The 23,137-nt window shown below is 41.4% G+C and overlaps 2 protein-coding genes across 2 annotated transcripts in view; both read left to right on the top strand.

Moving 5' to 3' along the window:
* LOC107400179 (putative sperm motility kinase W) overlaps positions 1-23,137 on the top strand; it is a 165,253-nt gene that overhangs the window by 50,680 nt on the left and 91,436 nt on the right. The gene's annotated exons all lie outside the window — the stretch shown is intronic.
* LOC143270541 (cytochrome P450 3A25-like) overlaps positions 1-23,137 on the top strand; it is an 89,418-nt gene that overhangs the window by 9,910 nt on the left and 56,371 nt on the right. The window contains exon 3 of the mRNA XM_076560889.1: positions 11,531-11,712. The gene's annotated coding sequence lies outside the window, so the exon portion shown is untranslated. The remainder of the gene's footprint in view (positions 1-11,530; positions 11,713-23,137) is intronic.

Here is a 23,137-nt window from a genome sequence, read left to right as displayed (position 1 = left end):
TCCTGTGAGCCAGTCCATCAGAAATAATCTCTCTCAGATTTCATTAGATTACATAGCCTGTATTTCAAGGAGGTGGAAGTAAGTGCATGACCTACTTTCCCATTTCTGTAGCACTCAGATTGATCTCATCTGTTCTCATTGCCTACAATCCCATGCACCAAGCTTTGGCAGGAGGTTTCATTGATCTTTTGAAAGTCTTTTGTAATTCAAGCAGTTGAGAGACAGATTACTCCCTGACTAAGACAGTCTCTTTTTTGTAGGCCATTTTAAGGCTCTCAAATTTCTTTCTTCTTTTCTTTCTTTCTTTCTTTCTTTCTTTCTTTCTTTCTTTCTTTCTTTCTTTCTTTCTTTCTTTCTTTCTTTCCTTCCTTCCTTCCTTCCTTCCTTCCTTCCTCCCTCCCTCCCTCCCTCCCTCCCTCCCTCCCTCCCTCCCTCCCTCCCTCCCTCTTTCTTTCTTTCTTTCTTTCTTTCTTTCTTTCTTTCTTTCTTTCTTTCTTTCTTTCTTTCTTTCTTTCTTCCTTTCTTTCTTCCTTTTTTATTTTACAATACCGTTCACTTCTACATATCAGCCATGGATTCCCTTGTTCTCCCCTCTTCTGCCCCCCTCCTTTTCCCCACAGCCCACCCCCCATTCCCACCTCCTCCAGGGCAAAGCCCCCTCCCCGAGGACTGAGATCGACCTGGTAGACCTAGTCCAGGCAAGTCCATTCCCCTCCTCCCAGACTGAGGCAAGTGTCCCTGCATAAGCCCCAGGTTTCAAACAGCCAACTCATGCAATGAGCACAGGACCCAGTCCCGCTACCTAGATGCCTCCCAAACAGATCAAGCCAATCAACTGTGTCGCCTATTCAGAGGGCCTGATCCAGTTGGGGGCCCCTCAGCCTTTGGTTCATAGTTCATGTGTTTCCATTCGTTTGGCTATTTGCCCCTGTGCTTGATCCAACCTTGGTTTCAACCATTCTTGCCCATATAAACCCTCCTCTTTCTCGCTAATTAGACTCCCGGAGCTCCACCCGGAGCCTAGCCTCATAGAAGGAGTTTGGTAATGTTCCTTCTGTTTCTATTGTGTGGAACAATTTAGAGAATATTGGTATTAACTCTTCTTTGAAGATCTGGTAGAATTCTGTGCTGAAACCATCTGGTCCTGGGCTTTTTTGGGTTGGGAGACTTTTAATGACTGTTTCTATTTCCTTAGGAGTTATTGGAATATTTAAATAGTTTATCTGGTCATGATTTAACTTAGGTATGTGGTACGTATCCAGAAAATTGTCCATTTCTTTTAGGTTTTCCAGTTTTGTGGAGTAGAGGTTTTTGAAATATGACCTGATAATTCTCTGGATTTCCTCAATGTCTGTTGTTATGTCCCTTTTTTTCATTTCTGATTTTGTTGATTTGGATTCTCTCCCTCTGTCTTTTGGTTAGTTTGGATAGGGGCTTGTCTATCTTGTTGATTTTCTCAAAGAACCAACTCTTTGTTTCATTAATTTTTTGTATTCTCTTAGTTTCTATTTTATTGATTTCACCTCTCACTTTGATAATTTCCTGGCATCTATTCTTCCTGGGAGACTTTGCTTCTTCTTGTTCTAGAGCTTTCAGGTGTGCTGTTAAGTCACTAGTGTGAGATTTCTCCACTTGTTTATGTGGGCATTTACTGCTATGAATTTCCCTCTTAGCACTGCTTTCATAGTGTCCCATAAGTTTGGGTATGTGGTGTCTTCATTTTCATTGATCTCTAGGAAGTCTTTAATTACTTTCTTTATTTCTTCCTTAACCCATTGGTGATTCAGGTGAGCATTATTCAGTTTCCATGAGATTGTAGGTGTTCTGTAGTTTTTGTTGTTTTTGAAATCTAACTTTAAACCATGGTGGTCTGATAGAACAAGGAGGTTATTCCAATTGTTTTGTATCTGTTGAGATTTGCTTTGTGTCCAAGTATGTGGTCCATTTTAGAGAAAGTTCCATGCGGTGCTGAGAAGGTATATTCTTTCCTGTTAGGATGGAATGTTCTGTAGATATCTATTAGGTCCATTTAGGTCATGACATCAGTTAAGTCCTTTATTTCTCTGTTAAGTTTCGATTTGGGAGATCTGTCCAGTGGTGAAAGTGGGGTGTTGAGATCTCCCACTATTAATGTATGGGGTTTTATATGTGGTTTAAACTTTAGTAATGTTTCTTTTACATATGTGGGTGCCCTTGTGTTTGGGGCATAAATGTTCAAAATTGAAACTTCATCTTAGTGGATTTTTCCTGTGACGAGTATGTAATGCCCTTCTTGATCTCTTTTGATTGATTTTAATTTGAAGTCTATTTTGCTGGATATCAGGATGGGTATACCTGCTTGTTTTTTAAGACCGTTTGATTGGAAAGTCTTTTTCCAGCCTTTTATTCTAAGGTAGTGTCTGTCTTTGAATTTGAGATTTTTTTTTATTGTATGCAGAAGAAAGATGGGTCCTGCTTTTGTATCCATTTTGTAAGCCTGTGTCTTTTTATAGGTGAATTATGTCCATTGATATTAAGGGATATTAATGACCAGTGATTGTTAATTCATGTTATATTTTGGTGGTAGTGTGTGTGTACTTCTCTTCTTTGGGGTTTACTGCTGTGGCTTTATCTATTACCTGTGTTTTCAAGGGTGTATCTGACTTCCTTAGGTTGGAATTTTCCTTCTAGCGCTTTCTGTAGGGCTGGGTTTGTGGATGAGTATTGTTTAAATCTGGCTTTGTCTTGGAATGTCTTGTTCATTCCGTCTATGATGACTGAAAGTTTTGCTGGGTATATTAGTCTGGGCTGACATCCATAGTCTCTTAGTGTCTGCATTACATCTGTCCAGGTCCTTCTGGCTTTCAAAATCTAAATTGAGAAATCGGGTGTTATTCTGATAGGTTTACCTTTATAGGTCACTTGGCCTTTTTCCTTTGCTGCTCTTAATATTCTTTCTTTATTCTGTATGTTTAGTTGTTTAATTTATTATGTGGCAAGGGGACTTTTTTAGGGGGTCTAGTCTGTTTGGTGTTCTATAGGCTTCTTGTATCTTCATAGGCATTTCCTTCTTTAAGTTGGAAAAGTTTTCTTCTATGATTTTGTTGAATATATTTTCTGTGCGTTTGAGTTGGTATTCATCTCCTTCTATCCCTATTATTCATAGGTTTGGTCTTTTCATGGTGTCCCAAATTTCTTGGACATTTTTGGGTCATGACTTTGTTGGCTTTAGTGTATTCTTTGACTGATGAATCTATTTCTTCTACTGTATCTTCAATGCCAGAGATCTTCTCTACCATCTCTTGCATTCTGTTGGTTATATTTGCATCTGAAGTTCCCAATCGTTTACTCAGATTTTCTATTTCCAGCATTCCCTCTGTTTGTGTCTTCTTCATTTTTTCCATTTCCCTTTTCAGGTCTTGGAGTGTTTCCTTTATTTGTTTCATTGCTTTTTCATGATTTTCTTTCAGTACTTTATTGTTTTCTTCCAGGACTTTATTGTTTTCTTCTAATTTGTTTGCCCTTTCCGCTATTTGTTTATAGCGTTCTTCCGATTTTTTTTTTGTCTTTTCCTCTACAAAAGCCTCTACATTCTTCATGATGTTATTCATAAGGCTGTTTTCTTCTGCTTCTTCCAATTTTTGATGTTCAGGTCTAGATGTTGGAGGTGTGCTAGGTTCTGGTGATGCTGTATTGCTCTTCATTTTGTTGTATGTACTCCTGCCTTGACACCTGCCCATCTCCTTGTGGTTCGTTCTTGGTATTATCAGTGCACTTGGTTCAGACAGAGCTGACAGATTCAGGAAGTCTCTTTCTCTTGTCCAGATGGTAGCTCTCTTTTCCAAATGGGAACTCTGGGGCAGGATGGAAGCTCTTATCGAAGTTGGCCATTTGTATTACTTATCAGTTCCCCTCTCTTTATCTGTCTGCCTCCCAGGGAAGACTGTGATTCCTATTCCCTCAAATTAATGAGTTTATTGAGGTTAATAGAAGTGTATAGGTATGGAATTACTTATAAGAATATGAATAACTCTAATGTGTGGAATCACAAAGCTCACATTAGAATGGGTGACTCATTAGGACTAGAACTCTGAGTGTGTCTGCATGACTTGTTTGCAGCTAAATGGGACAGAGGGTCTCCTTTCTTCAGTTCTCCTTAGTTATCACCCATTTAACCTTGGACATGGAAGGGTCTTGTAATTCCTGTAAGTTTCAACTTTCCCAGCCATGATTTAATTGCTGGATATTATGAACCTCTTATCTTTTTTCATACAACTTTCTGAGACTTAATGAAATAGTCCAGAGAAGAGTACACCAGTTGGACATTCAATATCAAAGGGTCATTTCTGAAAACATATATGCTAGCTATACAGAATGATTGGTTTACATTTAGGAAATATATCTATCTATCTATATATATATATATATATATATATATATATACATTCATACACATATATATGTATAAGCATGTAGCAACAATGAATGAAAATAGAGGTCATTAATTAGAAATAGAGCAAGGAAGGGTATTGGGAGGGTTTGAAGGATGAAAGAGAGGAGAAAGTAATCTCATAAATAATAGAAAAATATTTCATGTCATAAAAAGGAAAACTGTTACACAACACTATAGCCTTTCCTTAAAATGTTAGTTTTTCTACAAGTTCACATTCTCCCATGGAGCTCTGCAAAGGCACTGATGGCAAACACCAGTCCTGAAGTCCCTGGTGAATCAACCATTTTATGTTTGACCTCTTCTGTAAGCACAGCCCAGTGCGCCATCATGCCCAGTGAATTGGACGCAAAGCACTGCTTCTCTCATATATATTTTATCAGCAGAACCCCATCCTTCCTTCATCATCTTCCAGTCTGTGTGAGACCTCTGCCTGTGATAACCAAGCATCCCCAATGCTTCCTGTGAGCCAGTCCATCAGGAATAATCTCTCTCAGATTTCATTAGATTACATAGCCTACTCTACAGCACTCAGATTGATCTCATCTGTTCTCATAGCCTACAATCCCATTAGCCAAGCTTTGGCAGGAGGTTTCATTGATCTTTTGAAAGTCTTTTGTAATTCAAGCAGTTGAGAGACAGATTACTCCCTGACTAAGACAGTCTCTGTTTGTAGGCCATTTTAAGGCTCTCAAATGCAAGTTCTAGCATGGATTTTCCTTTTCTCTGTATAAAAGGTTGAACTATGTGACATCTTCTATCACCTTTATTCCAAACAGAGAATTACATCCTAATTGTATACAAGTGTACTGAATTTTGGCCTAAGGAATTTTAATGAATACAGCAGTTTCATATATGATCTTGATTTTTTTATCTTCCATAAAACATTTGACTTATGATTAACTCTATTTCCTGGCTTTGTGTACATCTTTCCATTTCCATTTAGAAAACTCTATGGATTTTGCCTCTTGACAAAAATTTATTTAGTGAGAAAACATTTTTGTGAACTTCATGGCTAATGAAGAACTAATAAACACTGAATATATCAACTCATTGAATTCATTATATCTAAATTACATTTGTCATAAAAACAAACTAAGATGATGTGTTTGCAAGTTGTTAAAGTATCAAGTTTTTAGATGTAGGTTTTTAGCTGGTTTGAAGCACAGTTGCATTTTTTAACAAACACACTTTTACACAAGATTTTTAGTGTCGCAGTGTCAGAGATCTAAGGAATGTCACATTTCAGCAAGTGCTGGGGAAGATATGGATTACAAAGATTTCGGATGGGAAAATATGGAGAATAAAACCCACAGAAAAAAGTTTTTATTTGTTATAATGTAACTAGCATTTTATAAGGCCCTGTAAAAACTTAGTGAGGCAAAAATGATTATAATATCCTGGGTGAATAAGGGAAGAGCAAGAAGAAGGAGAAATAGAAGAGGAAGAGTAGTAGTAGGAGAAGATGGATGCATGGATGGATGGATTGATGAATAGAGATAGCTGATGGAAAGATAGATAGATAGATAGATAGATAGATAGATAGATAGATAGATAGATAGATAGAAAGAAAGAAAGAAACAAAGAAAGAAACAAAGAAAGAAAGGAAGAAAAAGAAAGAGAGAAAGAAAGAAAAATAGATTGAGTATATCCAGTTTTTCAGGCTATACAATATAATGGTTATTGTGTCCACTGAAGGCAGAATGGACTCAGAACGTTTGTTCTTTTTTCCCATATTGGTCAGAGAACTTGTTATGGGTGAAGAACTCTGGATTTTTTCTTTCAGCATCTGTAGCCCTTTGAATCTGGACAATTCTAGGACTTCTGGTTCTCAGAAATAGCCCTCAAATTTAGTTCCATTTTAATTGTTTCTCAGTGGTCCCACTTTTACTTTAGGCTGATATGTGAGGTGAGGTGGAACAAATACTGGTCATCCAGGAAACCCTGGCATTCTAGACCCCCAAGAATCTTTCTAAATGAATGCTCCAGGTTTTGTGTAGAACTCTAGAAAAGGAACAAGGAACCCTGGATACAGCAGATGATACAGAGAGGTTGTGACAAAACAGGCTGAGTTATCGCATGGTGATATGGATTATTGTAATGGAGAGGCAAGAGTCAGTCTCTGGGTCAGGAATATGCAACAGGCTAGACACTCTGAAGATAAAATTTAGACCACTTTTTTTTCAGAGCTGAGGATCAAGCCTAAGGCCTTGTGCTTGCTAGACAAGCACTCTACCACTGAACTAAATCCCCATCGCCTGACTTTTTTGTTTGTTTGTTTGTTTTGTTTTTGTTTTTCGAGATAGGGTTTCTCTGCGTAGCTTTGTGCCTTTCCTAGAGCTCACTTGGTAGCCCAGGCTGGCCTCGAACTCACAGAGATCCGACTGGCTCTGCCTCCCGAGTGCGGGGATTAAAGGCATGCAGCACCACCGGCCGGCTTATCGCCTGACTTTTAAGAGAGAAGTCAGAGGGAAATGGAGGACTTAAGACTACCAATGTCTGATGCCATCTCATAGACTTCCCTAGAATGTGTTGGACTGATCGTGTTTGTCTTTGGGGGATGTTATTTTTATAAGAACAACAGACTTAGTGGGGGGGGGGGGTTGCTAGCATTGAGCTCACCAGCACAAGGACACCCCACTCAATGATTAGTCTGGAATTCTTTAAGGAAGGAGGAGATGCAGCAAGTTGATGAAATGAAATGTGGAAGTGCCTGCAGTTGAGAAGTGAGGATGAGGTGGGTCACTCCAGAATGTTAACCAAGAAAAATCAGAATAAGAAAAATGAAATATGGGAGGAACTCTGACAATATGTGAGAAAAGTCTGTATTTGTTAATGCTTTGGTGATTGGCATTACACATCATCCTGGGAATTTAAAAACTAATACAATGGGATCCTTCTTTGAGGAATCATTTCTACAATTGCCATAATATTTTATATTAAGTTCATCTCTCTGAAATCTTATAAGAAAAGAGGAACATTATGGACCATGTTTCTGTTAAAAGAAGTAGAAAAGAATTATTGAAGCAGATTTTGGGTTAGTCTGAGCTTCTTGGTAGGAAGGGTAATTCTTATGTTACTTTTGAGACTTGTTTGTTCCTAAAAATATCAGTTGAAGTAAAGATTTGGAGTTTTATCAGACCAATACATCATGCAGTATAACACCATTTGTATTATGCTATGTCCATATTCATTGGTTACTCAGATGAGGGCTTGGATCATGGTGAGTGGCACATCCTGGCTTGAATGTACTGAGGATGATAAGTGTTGTAAATGGAATGTATGTGATCCACACAGTTGGTACTCAGGATGTCAACTTATATCTGTACATGAAGTCTATGAGTCTAAAATCTTCAATAAACATTCTTCTGTGTGTCTCTTTTGAGGCCTTGATTGACTGTAAAACATCGAGTGAAATTGAGGTGTGGGATCAGTGTTTCTCAAGGTTCCCTCTAACTCCACATATGTTAATGATGTCCATTTGCTTTCATCTGTAAGGGTACCATTAGCTCAATTGACAACAATTGAGGTGTTTCTGGCTCCATTTTGGTTAGTGTGTTGGATGAAGAAGAGAATATTCTACCCACACATGCTTAAAGTTCAGGGCTTCTGAGTTTAAGTCTTGCTCAGTAGGCTGCTGGTCTCCACTGATAGCAGCCTATGGACAGGATGTTTCTTCTCTTGGATTGCCTGGACTCCTTTCACACAGGGCTTGGTCCTTGGCTACTTGATATTAGTGTTTGGCCTAGGAAGAGTTCTTCATTGTGGTTGGAGCAGCTTCCATTTAAATTGTCTCTTCAAACTGTGCTTCCTAAGGTCAACATTAAGTCTGACCATGTATCTCTCATTGGGTTGGCAGGAGCTCCATTGATTTTAGATTTTGTGGTTTATCTTCATGAAGGTCTATTGTTGGCCTGTAACATCTCCACTTTTCATTTTGCCTGGCTTGTTCTATGAGTTTTGTATGAGCTCTGAATTCTTCCCCAGTCAATATTTGCCCCAGACCTGCTTCTTCATTTGGTCCTTGGAGAATGTCCCAGGTCGTCCTCTCTCCCTGTTTTGGTTCATGCTTTTGTCAGGGTAAGTGTTAGCACTCTTGCATTCTCCTTTTCCTGCTTTGCCACCGGCCTCTTTCATTTGAGGGATTGGTCTGGGCCCACATCCTTCCTTAGTTTGGCCCAGTCTTCTTCAGGGTCAGAGGTGTGCTGAGGCCAACTTCTCATCTTGGTTAGGGCCCTGGCTTCAGTCCAGGTAAAGTTGGGACATAGATACTCTCCTTTTCTTTCTTTGAGCCAGGTCATTTTCTTTTGAGGGATACAGTAGAACTCATCTCCCTCTTGGTTGGGGCCAGCCTTCTTCAGGGTCAAGGTTAGGCATGGGTGTTCTTTTCTTTTCTTTTCTTTTTGTTTCATTTCATTTTGTTACTTTTCCTTCTTCTCCTTTGCCCTTGGCTCTTCCATTTAATGGACTGGCCCAGGAATACCTCTGTTTTTCCTCTGAGCCAGAGTTTATTCAGCTTTAGGTTTGGGTGAAGGCCTCTTTTAGGTCACGGTTTGGCCTTTTCATTCCTAGGGTTGGTCCCTGGCCTTTTGTGTGAGGGAAGCCATTGCTAATGTAGGCGTTATTTCTGGTCTTCATCAGGTTCATCCTTAGGCCTTGGAATACATCTGTCTTGATATCATGGTTTAATGGTTAATCCTGGTCTACTTTCACTTTAGGTGCTTAGCATGGGCCTTTTCAAGGGCCGTTTTGGCCTGGTGTATTTTAAGTGTGTGGCTGTGTCCAGGCAGTTTATGTGTTAGAGTTAAGCCTGGTTATATTGATATTCTGGGACTGTTGGTACCTGTTTCTCTTCAGGGTTGAAGCAGCGGATAATTTTGAGTGCAGGTTTGACTGGAGCTACTTTGTATTTGTAATTAGCCTTGAATTATGCTCAGCCTTTCTGAATAAAAATAACATGTGGATATTGATAGAGTACTGTATTTATTGTTCTTCTCTTACATCTCAAGTATATTCTCATGAACATTGGCTCTTTCCAAGGCAAATGGGCACAGACACCAACACACAGCACAGACTCCAGATGAAATAAACTACATATTACACAAAAAGAAAGGGGAAGTTGGGAAGAGACAGTGGTGCTTGGGGGAGTCCGTGCTGTTGCATTGGTGGCTGTTGCCATAGTAAAGAGGCACCATCAGATCGTGTGGAAAATTGTTGCTTCTCAATAAAGATAACAAAATAGAGTCCCAACAACGTCCCTGCTGCCTTTCCTTCTGTGATCTGCTCCCAAGAATGGATATCACAGGGGGTTAATATAACAACAAAGGCTGGTCCTCCATTGATCTAGATGCTGCCTTGATAGGCACATGAGGGTTGTACAGATCTTCATGGGGCCTGTTATGCAGTGTGAGTATGGTGTCCTCTCCTGTATGTCATTCATGGCATGCACTATGAGTGTGTCCCTCTTGTCCTTGCTATGGAAACACTTCTCAAAATGTCATTTGTCTTCTACCTTGAAAACCCCTGGAAAAATGAACCATGCCTTCATGATCTCTTTTCAAGAAAGCTTCTTGTCATGTCCACTCACAGATGTGAGATCAGGTCTTCCCACAAAGAATGTCTGCACTGACTTATCAGAAATTGATTCCTGCTCATGTTATTATTGTTGTGAATCACAGACCACTTTAATAGAGTGAGCTGCCAATGTGTCAAGGGCACACATGTAACCATGACAATGATTCCTTGTATAGTGTCACAGAGGCTAGGCCACACTCTGCTCAGGGAAGCACATAGGTGGTGAAGCTATGCAGATGTCTTTGTACTGGTAATTAGGGGAGGTGCCTGAAGGCTTCAGTTATCATCATTGCTTGGGGACAATTTTCCATCCAATCATCATTTCCTACTACAGAACTTCACTGCTGAGAAGAGGAAGGTCATTGGGGAAATGTCAGACTCAGTCCATATGTACACGGTTCAAATATTGGTCTGTCATTTCTGATTCTCAGTTTATCATCAGGAGTCTCTCATCATGAGGCTTGTATTGTGCCATCTGCAGGACATGCAACTTGGGGAACAGAGCTGTTTGAAATTTGCCCTCCAGCCTGTCCCTTCAACATCATTAAACACACCTTGAAGTGGGATTGACCAGAAAGCAGAAAGCCATGAGGTTTTCTTTACCTCCTCTCATCATGGTAGTTGATGACTTCTGAGGCTGTCACTCACTGGATAGCAGTGTAACAGCAGTTCATCCTGTCCCATTTGGAAAGTGGAGTCCTGGGACAGGTGCTGCCTCTGCCTCAGCTGTTTTCATCTTTTCTAACAAACACAAGTGGAGATTAGGAGTTGAAAATAATGTACATATCCCTCTGAGAATACCCCTTCCCAATCTCCCACTGTCCTTTGCCTCATGCCTCTCTCCTTCCCTGAAAGTTTATCCCTGAAGGCTGGTCACAGATTTCCAGCAATCCTTCTAACTCAGTGTCCTTTATTGTTGGGTTTCCTTTTTATTCTTCTTTTCCATGGATACTTTTTTCCTGCCCTAACATGACATTTGAAGGACAATGGGAAGGAGGTACCTTAGAGATCTGAGGAGTTAGGCAAGGTATCACAGTGTTCCATTCCTCTATCTTATTGTGGATGGAAACCTACACTTAAGAACTGTGGCATGCAAAAAGAAAGAGAACAAAACTGAATTAACATCTTTTTCTACTGGTCCTCAACCAATCAAATCTCAGTTATAAAAGAAAAACTGTGGGGAAATTCTTCCTGTGATTTCTAGATGAAGTGTAAGCATTGTGCTACCCTCAAAGCCTAACAGGATTTAGGGAGGGTCGCCTCAAGGCTCAGAGGTTAAGAGCACCGACTGTTCTTCCAGAGGTCCTGAGTTCAATTCCCAGCACCCATATGCTGGCTCACAACAATCTGTAATGATATCTGGTACCCTCTTCTGTGTACATAATAAACAAACAAACAAATAAATAAATAAATAAATAAATAAATGAATGAATGAATCAATGAATAAATGAATAAATAAATTAAAAAATAAAATAAAATAAACCAGCTATCTAATCACAGATCTTGAAATCCTTTTCCTGTCTGCAGCAGCAGAATCTGGAAGAAGAGAAGTTATACAGTTGCCCAGCAGAGATGCCCCTTTGCTGTCTCAGCCTGGATCACTGTGGCAGCAGTTGCAGTAGGAACAGCCCACCTGGAAGTCTTCTGTCAGCATCACTGGATCCTGGGAACCCACAATTTCCTGCTCTTCACCAAATTCTGGATAGCCAGTAAGCATAGTTAGAATTACTTGATGGGGGTGATTTCCTCTAATCTGAAAGTGCAGTGGAGGAGGAAGGAGAAACTGAAAATTTGTCTCTGCTTGGTGTCAAATGGTATCTGAGGGACTTAACATTTGACATAGATTGTAGATCTCTATCTGAGAAAGATCATGAAACATCGACACGTTGTTAATAACATGGTAGACAACATCAGTGTTCTAGAAGCATGGAAGTTCCATGCACAGAGTGAAGCATGATCAAGCATGCTCCATCCCACTGTAATAGCACTATTACCCCATGATAAAGGAAGAGGGCACCATCATGTTGTACCACAATATACACATGCTTATTTCCAAACAACACACACAAATATGTGCCCACATTCATACATTTAAGAACATGTATGTGTCTACACCTTTGCATGCACACACAGACACACACACACACACACATACAGAATTATACTTTGAATTCCAATTAGATATTCAATAAATTGGCATAACAAGAAATTAAATATAAACAAGCAACCTTTGTGGCATTGGTATGCATGTGTATGGTATGCATGTTGTATACAGAACTATGAGTATAGTTATGTGCATATTTTCATAAGTATCTACATGATATACCTAACATGTCCAACCATATCTAACTGCATATACATGCCTATATAAATATAAAGATAAACTGAAATCCCAACTCCCAGACACCAGCCAAAGAGGCATCAGAACTTTCCAAGTGGCTGGCTTGATGTGTCAGCTCTTTCCTGCCTTCAACTCTGAGTGACTATTATGTTAATTAACAGTATCATTCATTTGAAACAAAATTCTGCACAAATTTTTCACAATGCCTTTTAATATTAAAATATTCTCTAACTTTCAGAACCACAAGAAAACCCTCTAAGGCAGAAAGCCACGAGTTGATCATGAAAAGTACCAGGGAAGGGCCAATGAGATGGGTAGCTGGGTGGAAGGAAAGAGCTGACTCCTCCTAATTTGTTCATTGACCTCCATATGTACAGAATGACAGAATGGAATGGCGTGTATTGTATGTTCATTCTCTCTCTATTGTATAGATGTATTTATTTCCTCATCACAAAATAAGTAGATAGATAGTTATTATTTTAAATACCAATCAGAAGATTTCTATACACTTATCATATGATATAATTAATTTTTTAAAATAACGAAAAAAATCTCATACAACTCACAACTGTTTGTAACGCCAGGACCAGAGGAGTTGACAGTCTCACACAGGAATACATAAAGGCAAAACACCAATCAACATAAAGTAGTGAATAAACAATTAAATATTTGGAGGACCTAGTGTGGTCAGGAGCCCCACAAGCATCCCACAGAACTAACTAACCTAGGCTCATAGTGACTCAGAGACTGAACTACCAACCAGGGAGCATGCATGGGACTGACCTATGTCCTCTCCATGTATTTTACAGTTGAATAACTTGATCTTCTTGTGAGACTCCTAACGGTGGGAGCAGGGCTTGTCTCTAATGCCTGCTTTTGGGACCCATTCCTCCTACTGAATTCCTGTGTCCAGCCTTAATGTAAAAAGTCATGCCTTGATATAACATGGCAGGCAGATATGCACAGGAGATCTGCCCATTTCTGAAGAGAAAAAAAAGGAAGAATGGATGGGGAGCAGGAAGAGTAGAGTTTGGGGGAAGGACTGAGAGGAGAGGAAGGAGGGGAAATTTTGGTTAGAATGTAAAAACAAAAATAAATAAATAAAACCAAATTTATTCCAAAAGAGGTAGTATATTGATGGTTATCATATTTAAATTTGAGATACTAAAAGAATGTCCCTCCAGGAACATTGCCACTTATTCTAACTTTATAATGTGTTTGCAGTTGTACAGCAATTGCTGGGGATGACTTTCTGTATGCTGTGAATGTGTTGCTCTGAGTGATTGATAAAAACAAAACAAAACAAACAAACAAAAAAAACACTGGTTGGACAGTAGCCAGGAAAGAAGTATGGTATAGGCAGGATAAGCAGAGAGGAGAATGCTGGGAGTGGAAGGCTGAGTCAGGAGAAGCCACCGCCACCAGGAGAAGTAAGATATAAAGTATGGGTAAGCCACAAGCCACATGGCAACTTACAGATTAATAGAAATGGGTTAATTTAAGATATAAGAACTAGATAGCAAGAAGCCTGCCGCGGCCATACAGTTTATAAGTAACATAAGTCTCTTGTGTGTTTACTCGGGTCTGAGCTGCTGAAGGAGCTGGGTGGACACAGGAAAACTCCAACTACAAGGGATAATTAAATCATGTTAGGCATAATTTTGAGCTGGTCTAATACATAATGTGTTCGTGTTGTACTTGGAGTAATTATATCTTGTTTAGGCAATATTAAGACCTGGTTATAGTTTTACATTTGGAAATTAATCATGACATCAAAAGATATAATTGTGTGTCAAGTTGATAAGGGTGCAATTGTGAGAGCTATTTTTGTTTGTCAAATTTATTACATCTGAAATTCATTAGAACCCCAAAATGGAGGGGCATGCCTGTGAGGTATTTTTGCTTAATTTGAAGAGAGAAGATCCACATGTAATCCTCATCTTTGCATTAGAAAGACATTCTGTTAATCTGGATATTGATGAAGAAAGAAACACCTATAACTCAGATGTTTTGAACCCCAAAACCCCACTTGTAATCTCAGCCAGACCTTGTGCTGGAAGCCCGTATAATGAAATGGAAGAAGGGAGTTTTGCTCTTTAGCTGCTTGCTCTCACCTTGCTAGCAAGTCCATGCCTTCACTGGCATTGGAGCCAACTTCCTTGGGATTCCAGACTATACTGCTGATGGGCTGAGACATCAAGCATATTGGATTGAGCAACTCCTGGATTTGAGGATTTTGCCATTATAACCAGCCAATGTTCCATTAGCCGGACCACAGCCTCTAAGTCATTCTAAAACATAGCCTTTTGTATATATAGAAATTCATTCTGTTACCCCATAAAAACCTGACCAATGAACCAGACAGGTATAGAATTTTTAGAGTAGTTTGGGTCTGACAATAGCTCTGAGTCCAATGGCTGGGAAATCCTTGTGCAGCTCAAGATTCCTGGAATTTACTGAGATACATCAAAGCCTGAGAGTTCAGGGTTTACAGGAGTGTGAAACCTTGCCTGCCTAAACAAGAGTCTCAGAGTGAAGTTTCAAATTGCATTTTATTCATAAAACACATTCATTTTACTCAATCGGGGCTTTCAAAACAGCAGTCCTTATATATAATGTATAGCCTTAGCGAACTATTAAAACAATGATAAGAATATAAGAAATAACAAAAATTAACAAAACCTTAAACCAAAATGAAGAAAACCAAAATCCAAAGCATAAATATCCCAACATATAAACAAAAAAATTAAGCAAATTTCAGGATCACTTGGAATTTCACTATGGGAGAGAAAATGAGGTGAGGAACTGGCTTATTCTCTGCAGTGAATAATCTTCAGCAAAACTTGCACATGACATGGTGTCTGCTTCAGCACTGCAGTAGAGAGAATCTCATGCTTTTGGGTGTGGTCTGTCTGGATGGCAGTGTGATGTTAACACAGTCTTCCTTGTCAGACTTCTATCACATATGGGGTCAGCTTGTCAAAGCCCTTGATAGGAAGCTGACAGAAGAACTCTTGCTCACCCACATGTCCTCTTCATTTTGTTTTGCCCCTCACTGGGGCCACGTGCTGATGGATGTCAGGGTTCTTAGTAATTTGTGTTATGTCCTCTGAATCTCAGACTATTTGTGATACAATCTTTTCTCTGGGAATAGTGAGCCACAGATGGGGATCAGATTGTGGCTGGATCGCCTGATGGTAGGTTGATATTTGTCTCACTCGTGAGTTCACAGCTGAAAAGAGGTGGCATTTTCTGAGGAGGCTGTGAACCTGGGGTTTAGAATATCATGCCTTCAAGGTGTCTCTGGCTTCTTCCAGCCTTCTCAGTTTTCTGAAGAGGTGCTGTTAGGGAAAACCAGCAAAGAAAATATTCAGAATCAGTTTTGCTGTGCCACTGTCAAAAAAAATCAGGCCCTATTTATCCCTAGTAAACAAAAGTTAAGGAAGAAAACAAACCCCATGAATACCCTGGCTGCTGGTGATGGGCTCAATGGTGGCTTACTTGCCTGGAACATAGTGTTTCTGCACCAGCAGCTCCTTCTGCAGGAGGCTCTCTTCCTGGTCTGTGGTCTGCTCCAGATCCTGCTGGAGGTATTCAAACCTAGGGGAGGAAGGCAGCTGGGGCACAAGCCTGATGGAGACCTGCCATGTCAGCTTTTGAGCCCCCACCAGCACTACTCAGCTAGACAATTGAGCATTACCTTTCACCTGAGTTCATTCCTTGCTTCACCAAGGTAAAAGGGTCAGAGAGCACCTGGGCAGGATTTTTTTCTTAGCTTTTAAAAACTGCTAGAAGTTGGACTGGTAAGTACATACTGTGCTGGATTAGAAAGAAAACCAGCATATTTCTCCAACAGTCCAAAGACATCATTTTGGAGAAATATCAGTATGTTAAAGTCTTAGGCACAGTTCAGGAACAATATCCCTGGCCTTGATTAGATACCAGGTGAAAGTGAACCTCCTGGAAAACTCTATGCCTGCCCTCTAGTGGAGCCTACACAGCAATGCAAAGAAGGATCTGGTTATTCCTACAGCTGAGAACCCTGCATAGGATTAACTTGTCAGCGACTACTCTGTTTATGACCAAGAGTAAATCTTCTCATGAGAAACTGATAAACACTGCAGAGAGCCTGCAATCAGCAGGAGTGTGCTTTATGCAAATTTGCAAAAGGTGGACACTTCTCTCTAAACGTGATGTTCCTGATGGAAAAGATGCAGGGGACACACTTTCCTTCATGATCAATGATCCTCCTTTCCAAGTTTCTGGCTGCTATGGGAATATTTGTGGGGAGATCTAATTTAAGAGATGAGATACTAGAGCATACAAGAGTTCTCAGAAAGGAAGAAGGGGACACAGTCCCCATAAGAGCAAGGAGAGAGCATATTGCTTCATGTTGACTGAGCCATCAACGACACTCTGAGGCGTTCTTTCCCTGCCCATGGCTGGCAGCTTTGCCAATTGACAAAACTCAAAGAGGATGGAGATCCAGGTACAGCGGACCCACTTGGATCCCCCTGCTTCTGGAAGCCTGGGCTCCTACCTCATCTGGGACACAGTGAAGTGATGCTGCAGCTTTACTGCCAAGTCCCTTTGCCGGGTGAACAGCTCCTTCTGCTTCATCAGGGACTGAAGATTTTCCTCATGATTTTGAAGTTCCTGTTCATTAGAAGATTGTGTTTTTAGGGGAGGTTGTCCTAACCATGTACATAAACATGCATTCTCTCTCTCTCTCTCTCTCTCTCTCTCTCTCTCTCTCTCTCTCTCTCTCTCTCTCTCTCTCTCTCTCTCTCTCTCTCTCTCTCTCTCTCTCTCTCTCTCTCTCTCTCTCTAGCACACACATGCATGTGGATGCACACATACAAGCACACTACATTTCATCCACACTTAGTTTTCCAGATAACTTATGTAAGAAGAGATCACCTGGGATACTATGGAGAACAAAGTTACCTTTCATTAACCTACACACTCTCTACCCATATTCCTGCCTGGAGGCAGGAAACACAGGATGCTCTGAGCACAGGGATGTGGAGAATATTGTGCGCTTTTACTTGGTTTTGATAATTTTTCAGTTTATTTTTAATTTATATGTGCAGATGTACAGCCTGCTTGTGTGTCTGTATAACATGTGCATGCCTGGTGACCTGGGAGAAGAACTCAGTGGGTAGATAAGTCAATGCAGTGCTTGCCTTGAAAACCTGTACACAGACAGGTGAACACCAGGGTTCCATGATCTGTAATCTAACTCTATTAGCAAGTTCCCCAGTCTGTGCATTGAAGGCTTAGTTCCCCAGCACAGGAACACTGGATGGCAGTGGACCAGCCCCTTGCTCTCTCTCAGTGCTTCCCAGGGCCTCCAAGGAGGGCAGCTTCCTCCTAAAGAAGCTCTCTATACCACAGGTTGCCTCCATTTAGGCCCAAAGGAATGAGCTCAGAAAACTAGAAAAGCTCTACAATCCAGAGTCTATATTAAACATTCCTCCAAGTAAGTTGATTGTGTCAGGGATTTCTTTGAGTAACAGAAGGTTGACTAACTCATGGCCAAATGACTGCATATATTATTCCATACTTCACAATATCCCATGGACCACATTGTATGTTTGCACTCATCAGTGATGGGTATCTGAAGAGTTTCTAATTGGGCTGTTCTGATGAGTCCTGCTGTATCCCTGTTATTCCCTATTCTCTGTGGACAACACTTTCCATTCTGGAATCATTGCTCCACCTGAAGTCTGAAGTTCCACTTTCTGAATAATTGCACATACCTTCTCATAGGGCTGCACCATTTTACACTACTAGCAATGTCTGAGAGTTCTCATTTCTCTCAACTCTCCATCAGGCTGAATTTAACTCATTATGAAGAAGTTTGGAATAAAAGCAGCTTCTGAGTGCTGCAGACACAACATGGAGTGGGTATTAGAAAGTATGATGGGCCTAAGCGGTACCCTAAGACAACCTCATCTCACACCTCAGCATAGCTGTGGGACTTCTGTTGGCCTGGGATGCAACCACAAGCACCTCTGCAGTTCAGAATTTCTCTGAGAATAAAGTTCATGCCAGCTCCAAGGGCAAGGTTAGCTGAACCAAAGTAGGGCAAAGGTGAATGGAAAATGGCAGCAAGCGATGAGAAGAAGAACAAAACAGGATGCAGGAAGTCATCAGTGACCAGCCTCCTTTCACCCAGAGCAGAGAGGGACACAAATCTTTCCGGCCTTTCCTGCGTCTCTGTAGCCTCTCTCTCACCTTCATGGACCCCATTACATTGTTTTTCTCCAGAGGATTTCTTTGCAGATAAATATTTCTGCCTCTACAGATACCTGAAGAACTTTTAGCTTGCATCAGTTACGTGGCTTTTGGTTGTAGTTAGCTGTGTGGACATGCAGAAGGATGGGCAACAACATCTGTTCTTTGATGGAGGCAAAGTGGTACTAACCAGATTAGGCACAGTACTTTCTCATTGAAATCCATCTCCATCATTCTTAAAGATGTTCCATTGTTCCGTGAGAGAGTAAACATACCCACAGAGGCTCAAACACACATTCTCATTCCTCAAAGATACACATAAAAGCAACAACAACAACAACAACACACACACACACACACACACACACACACACACACACACACACCTTTCTTGAATCCAGAAAGGCAAGGTAGAAGACTAGAATGTTGCAGCACCTTTTCTACTCCAGGGGGGGACATAGTGGGTCCTCGCTGCTGTCTACAAGCCTCTTAAACCCAGCCAAGCTCTTCTGTCCTGGCCTGAACTTATTTCCCTTCCCAGGGAAGTTCTTAACACCAGACTCACTGATCATACAGATAAGTAACAACCTCTGCACAACTGAGTTGGACCACACAAAACCAAGCGCTGGGGGAAGAGGGTGGGACATGAAGCCTCCCGATAGATTTAAGTTGAACCATCATAGTCTCCTCACTAAACTTACCCCGACTCCTCCACAGAAGACATCGACAGCACCAGAGACTAGAAGTCTCTGTCATTTCCCAACAACTTTTGACCAGATTACAGTGCACATTATATGAAAACAGCCCCAGGCCAGTCAGTGGAAGGTTATTTAGGTCATCCACAGCACTTTTCTAAAATGCAGCACTCTATACAACTATGAGTTGGACTAAGAGTGAGCTTCAAAATATCAGGTTACATGTTGTGAAGCCAGTAGACAAATCAGACCTTTCCTGGGATGTTACCTCTACGCTGTGAAAGTAAAGAAGTCTACTTTTTCATTTTTAAAGTAGCTCCATTGTTTGATTTTTGTTATTTATTTTAAGACGCATTAATTCCAAAGTAATAAACATGTTTAAAAATGAAGAGAAACCAACAAATCAGTTCTCTTTCTGAACAAAGGAACCATTTAGCAATGAAATGAGACAGAAAAAGACAGGACGGTCTACTGTGAGGAGACAGGAGATCCAAAGATCTGTGGCTATCCAACTTAGCCAGAACAGAAATTTCCAGGTTCAGTAAGAGACTCGGGCTGAAGGGAATAAAGGAGAAAGCAACAGAAGACACTCGATATCATCATCAGAACTTCCAAAACACCTACAGACGTATATACACCCTCAGACAGACATACTCACACACAGACAAACACCCCTCCAATCATCAGTGATCAGAATGCAGTGAGGAGGACATCACACTGGATGAGGATGACATTGCCAGTTGGTTTTAGACTCCTCACACTAGCTGTTATAAGAAAGTCCCACAATTCTGTATCATTTTGGACTAAAAATGCCTGGGGAAGCATGCTGTGTCTCCGCAGGCTACGTTGATGCAGTTGGCTCAAATCTGTCAACCTGACCCCCACCTGTCATAAGCCCTTGCCACATCCCTGGTCATCCAGTGAGCTTCTGAATGTAAGATCCAGGATGGGAGAACTGGCCAATGCCACTCACAGCAAACAGTACTGACAAGCTGATAATTTAGTTTCTGTCACTGTGAAGCAAGGGCTTGACCAGGTAAAGAGAACTCCATGGCAGTCTGGGAACAAGAGGGTAAAATGTCTAATGACACCCAAAAAGTAGTCTATGAGCCCGGGTCATTTGGCTTTTTCAGGAGGTGTTCCTCCTTCCATGCTGTATCTGCCTCTGATCTCACATGACCCCTGCAAAGCAAATGAGACCCAGACATTTGGCCTGACTCACTCAGATCTCTGTGGCTCCCATCATAGCACGGCTCCTCCCATACTGACATACAGGTTAGTGGTATGTGATTGACCTGTCTCCCTCAATGGGCTGCGGCTTCCAGCAGAGCAGTAGGGTTTGCTTGCCTAAAAGGCTAACTCCCCAGAAAGACTTGTGAATGATCACAGAAGTGAACTATTGGATGGGATGGGTCAGTTGAGTAATTGAGTAGATGGTTACATTTGTGTATGTGTATGTGTGTGTATGGTCAGACAGGTTGCCAGGTGGGCCCTGGCGTTTCAACCTACCTGCAGCTGCCTTGTCCAGAGGTCATAGATCTTCTCATGGACCTCTTCACAGAGCCTCTTTGCCTCCTCACAGGACTCTTTTAGTAAAATCTGCTCCCCCTGCAGCTTTTTCTTGTCCTCTAGCAAGATTCTCACTTTTTCCTTCAGCTGAGTCTGTTCACTCAGGTGCTGACTGTAGAGGGTGCTGAAATATCACAAGAAATGATGTTCTCAGATTCCATCTGCCACTCCTGCCTCCCAATACCATGATTCCTGCAAGGTCCTATGTACCCATCCCCAACAGCCCTGGGCTGGAGCCCTCATTAGCCATGGCAGCATCACTCAGGTACAGGCAGAAGCCAGATAATAGTCAAATTCCAGAAAGATTTACACTACTTCTGAAGACCCTAACAGCAAAAGGGATCCATGTACCTCAGAAGATTGGATCTGCTGCCTCCCACACACATACCCTGGTACTTAACTGTTCACAGTATTGGGAAAACATGAGCAGGTAGAGGGAAAACATGGTCTGAGGGCGACAGAAGACCCATCAGGAATACTTTCCATCCATGTGTCCCATAGAAAACAGCTATGTAAGCTCCTGCCAGAGCCACAGAAACCATTCATGGTGCAAACTATGTTTTCTGTATAGAAGTTCCAGAAGCTGACAGGAAAATATTGGGAGGGGCTCTCAGACTCTTCACACTTAGGAGAACTCAGTCTAGGAGGCACAAGTCCAAGAGGAATGAGGCAGGCTGCTTGCTAAAAGGTAAACAGACTAGAACCACAGCCCTCACTTTGGCTTAAGGTGGAGAAGGGAAGAAGATTCTGTGGGATGTCTTTCTGTATGCCGTGAATATGTATTGCTCCCATTGGTTAATAAATAAGCTGCTTTGGCCTATGGCAAGGCAGGAAGGAGCTAGGCATGAAAGTCCAAGAGAGACAGAGAAGAAAGGCAGAGGTGGAGGAGATGCCAGCTGCCACCCAATGAGCAACATGCCAACAGTCTGGCATTCAGCAGCCATGTGGGAACACACAGATGAATAGAATTGGGTTAATTTAAGATGATAGAGATAGCTAGCCTGAAACTTAAGCCATTGGCCATATAGTTTGTAAGTAATGTGAGCTTCTGTGTCTTTATTTGGGACCATTTTGCTCAGGAGGCAGGTGGGACATATTCCTCCTGGCAGCAGGGTCAGGCAGGACTGGAGAAACTTCAGACAACAAGAAGCAGACCTTAGCAAGTTCTGGAGTCCACCCAAGTCAGGCACTCACTGGTAGATTTTGGTCTTCTCACTCAGCTCTGTGCACTTGTACAAGGCCTCACTAAATTCCTTGGGTAATTTCTTCACATCTGACATATCCGTCTTATACTCTGTGTTCTGCATCTCATTCTCTGAATTCAGCCTGTGGTAGGGCATAGCCCCAGGAGCAAAGAACCCTGTGAACACAGACCTCAGGGACCCCATGAGTTAAGGTCATATTTTGTACTACCCTAGCCTACTGAATATCACACCCTGAATGCTATGTACCGGGAATTCATGATGTGCATTAATTAGACTTGCTACCCTGCTCCAGGGCCAGGAAAGCCTGGGTGTCAACAGGGAGGGAGACAGGGCTCCATGAGCTCCCTCAATAGGCCTGGAGAGGTAGACTAGCACTCTAAGAAGGTCCACCACTGTGGGCCTACCTGAAAACTGCGATGACATTTCAACTGGTGTGAGAACAGAAATGCTTTGTCCTTACAAGGATACCCAGAATTCATCATCAGTATTGCCATGCATGAGGCACTCTATGAGGATGTCTTTATAAACTCCCAAGGGGATTCCAATGTGGCACCAGTGTGAGCACAGAGACTGAGTACAGTGATGCTCAAAGTGGAGCTCCCTGTTTTCAGCACTTATGTCACCTGAAATCTTTGAATCAGGCAAATCCTCAGGACTACTATCAATATCCAATTCAAAAGATCTGAAGGGACACATACACACACACACACACTTTAAGGGAGCCTCTCAGAGACAGTACAGAACACACTGAGACCTAATCCTGAGCACAAAGAGATGTATTTCCCCAGCAGGGCAAGCATGGCATTGGGAGCCTGCCTCTGGATCAGGCAAAGGCAGACAACACCCAGCAGGCTTTTTTCAGCAGTGGGATTTTAAATAGAAAGGTTAAGTCTGTGCTAGGGTGAGTTGCTGAGATCTGATTGGACAGGTTGGCAAGTGTAGCTGAGTAATGAATTTTGATTGTTGGACTTTGGTGTTTAGTTTCAAGAATGAGTCAATGTCCACAAAAGGGAATGAACTTTGGGGACTAAATTAAGGAATGCAATCTAATGGTTTATCAAGGGAGAGGGAGGTGAAAAGCGCA

The sequence above is a fragment of the Peromyscus maniculatus genome, chromosome 23 (assembly GCF_049852395.1).
Source record: "Peromyscus maniculatus bairdii isolate BWxNUB_F1_BW_parent chromosome 23, HU_Pman_BW_mat_3.1, whole genome shotgun sequence".
Taxonomy (NCBI): Eukaryota; Metazoa; Chordata; class Mammalia; order Rodentia; family Cricetidae; genus Peromyscus; species Peromyscus maniculatus.
This window is presented reverse-complemented; position numbering and strand designations above follow the sequence as displayed.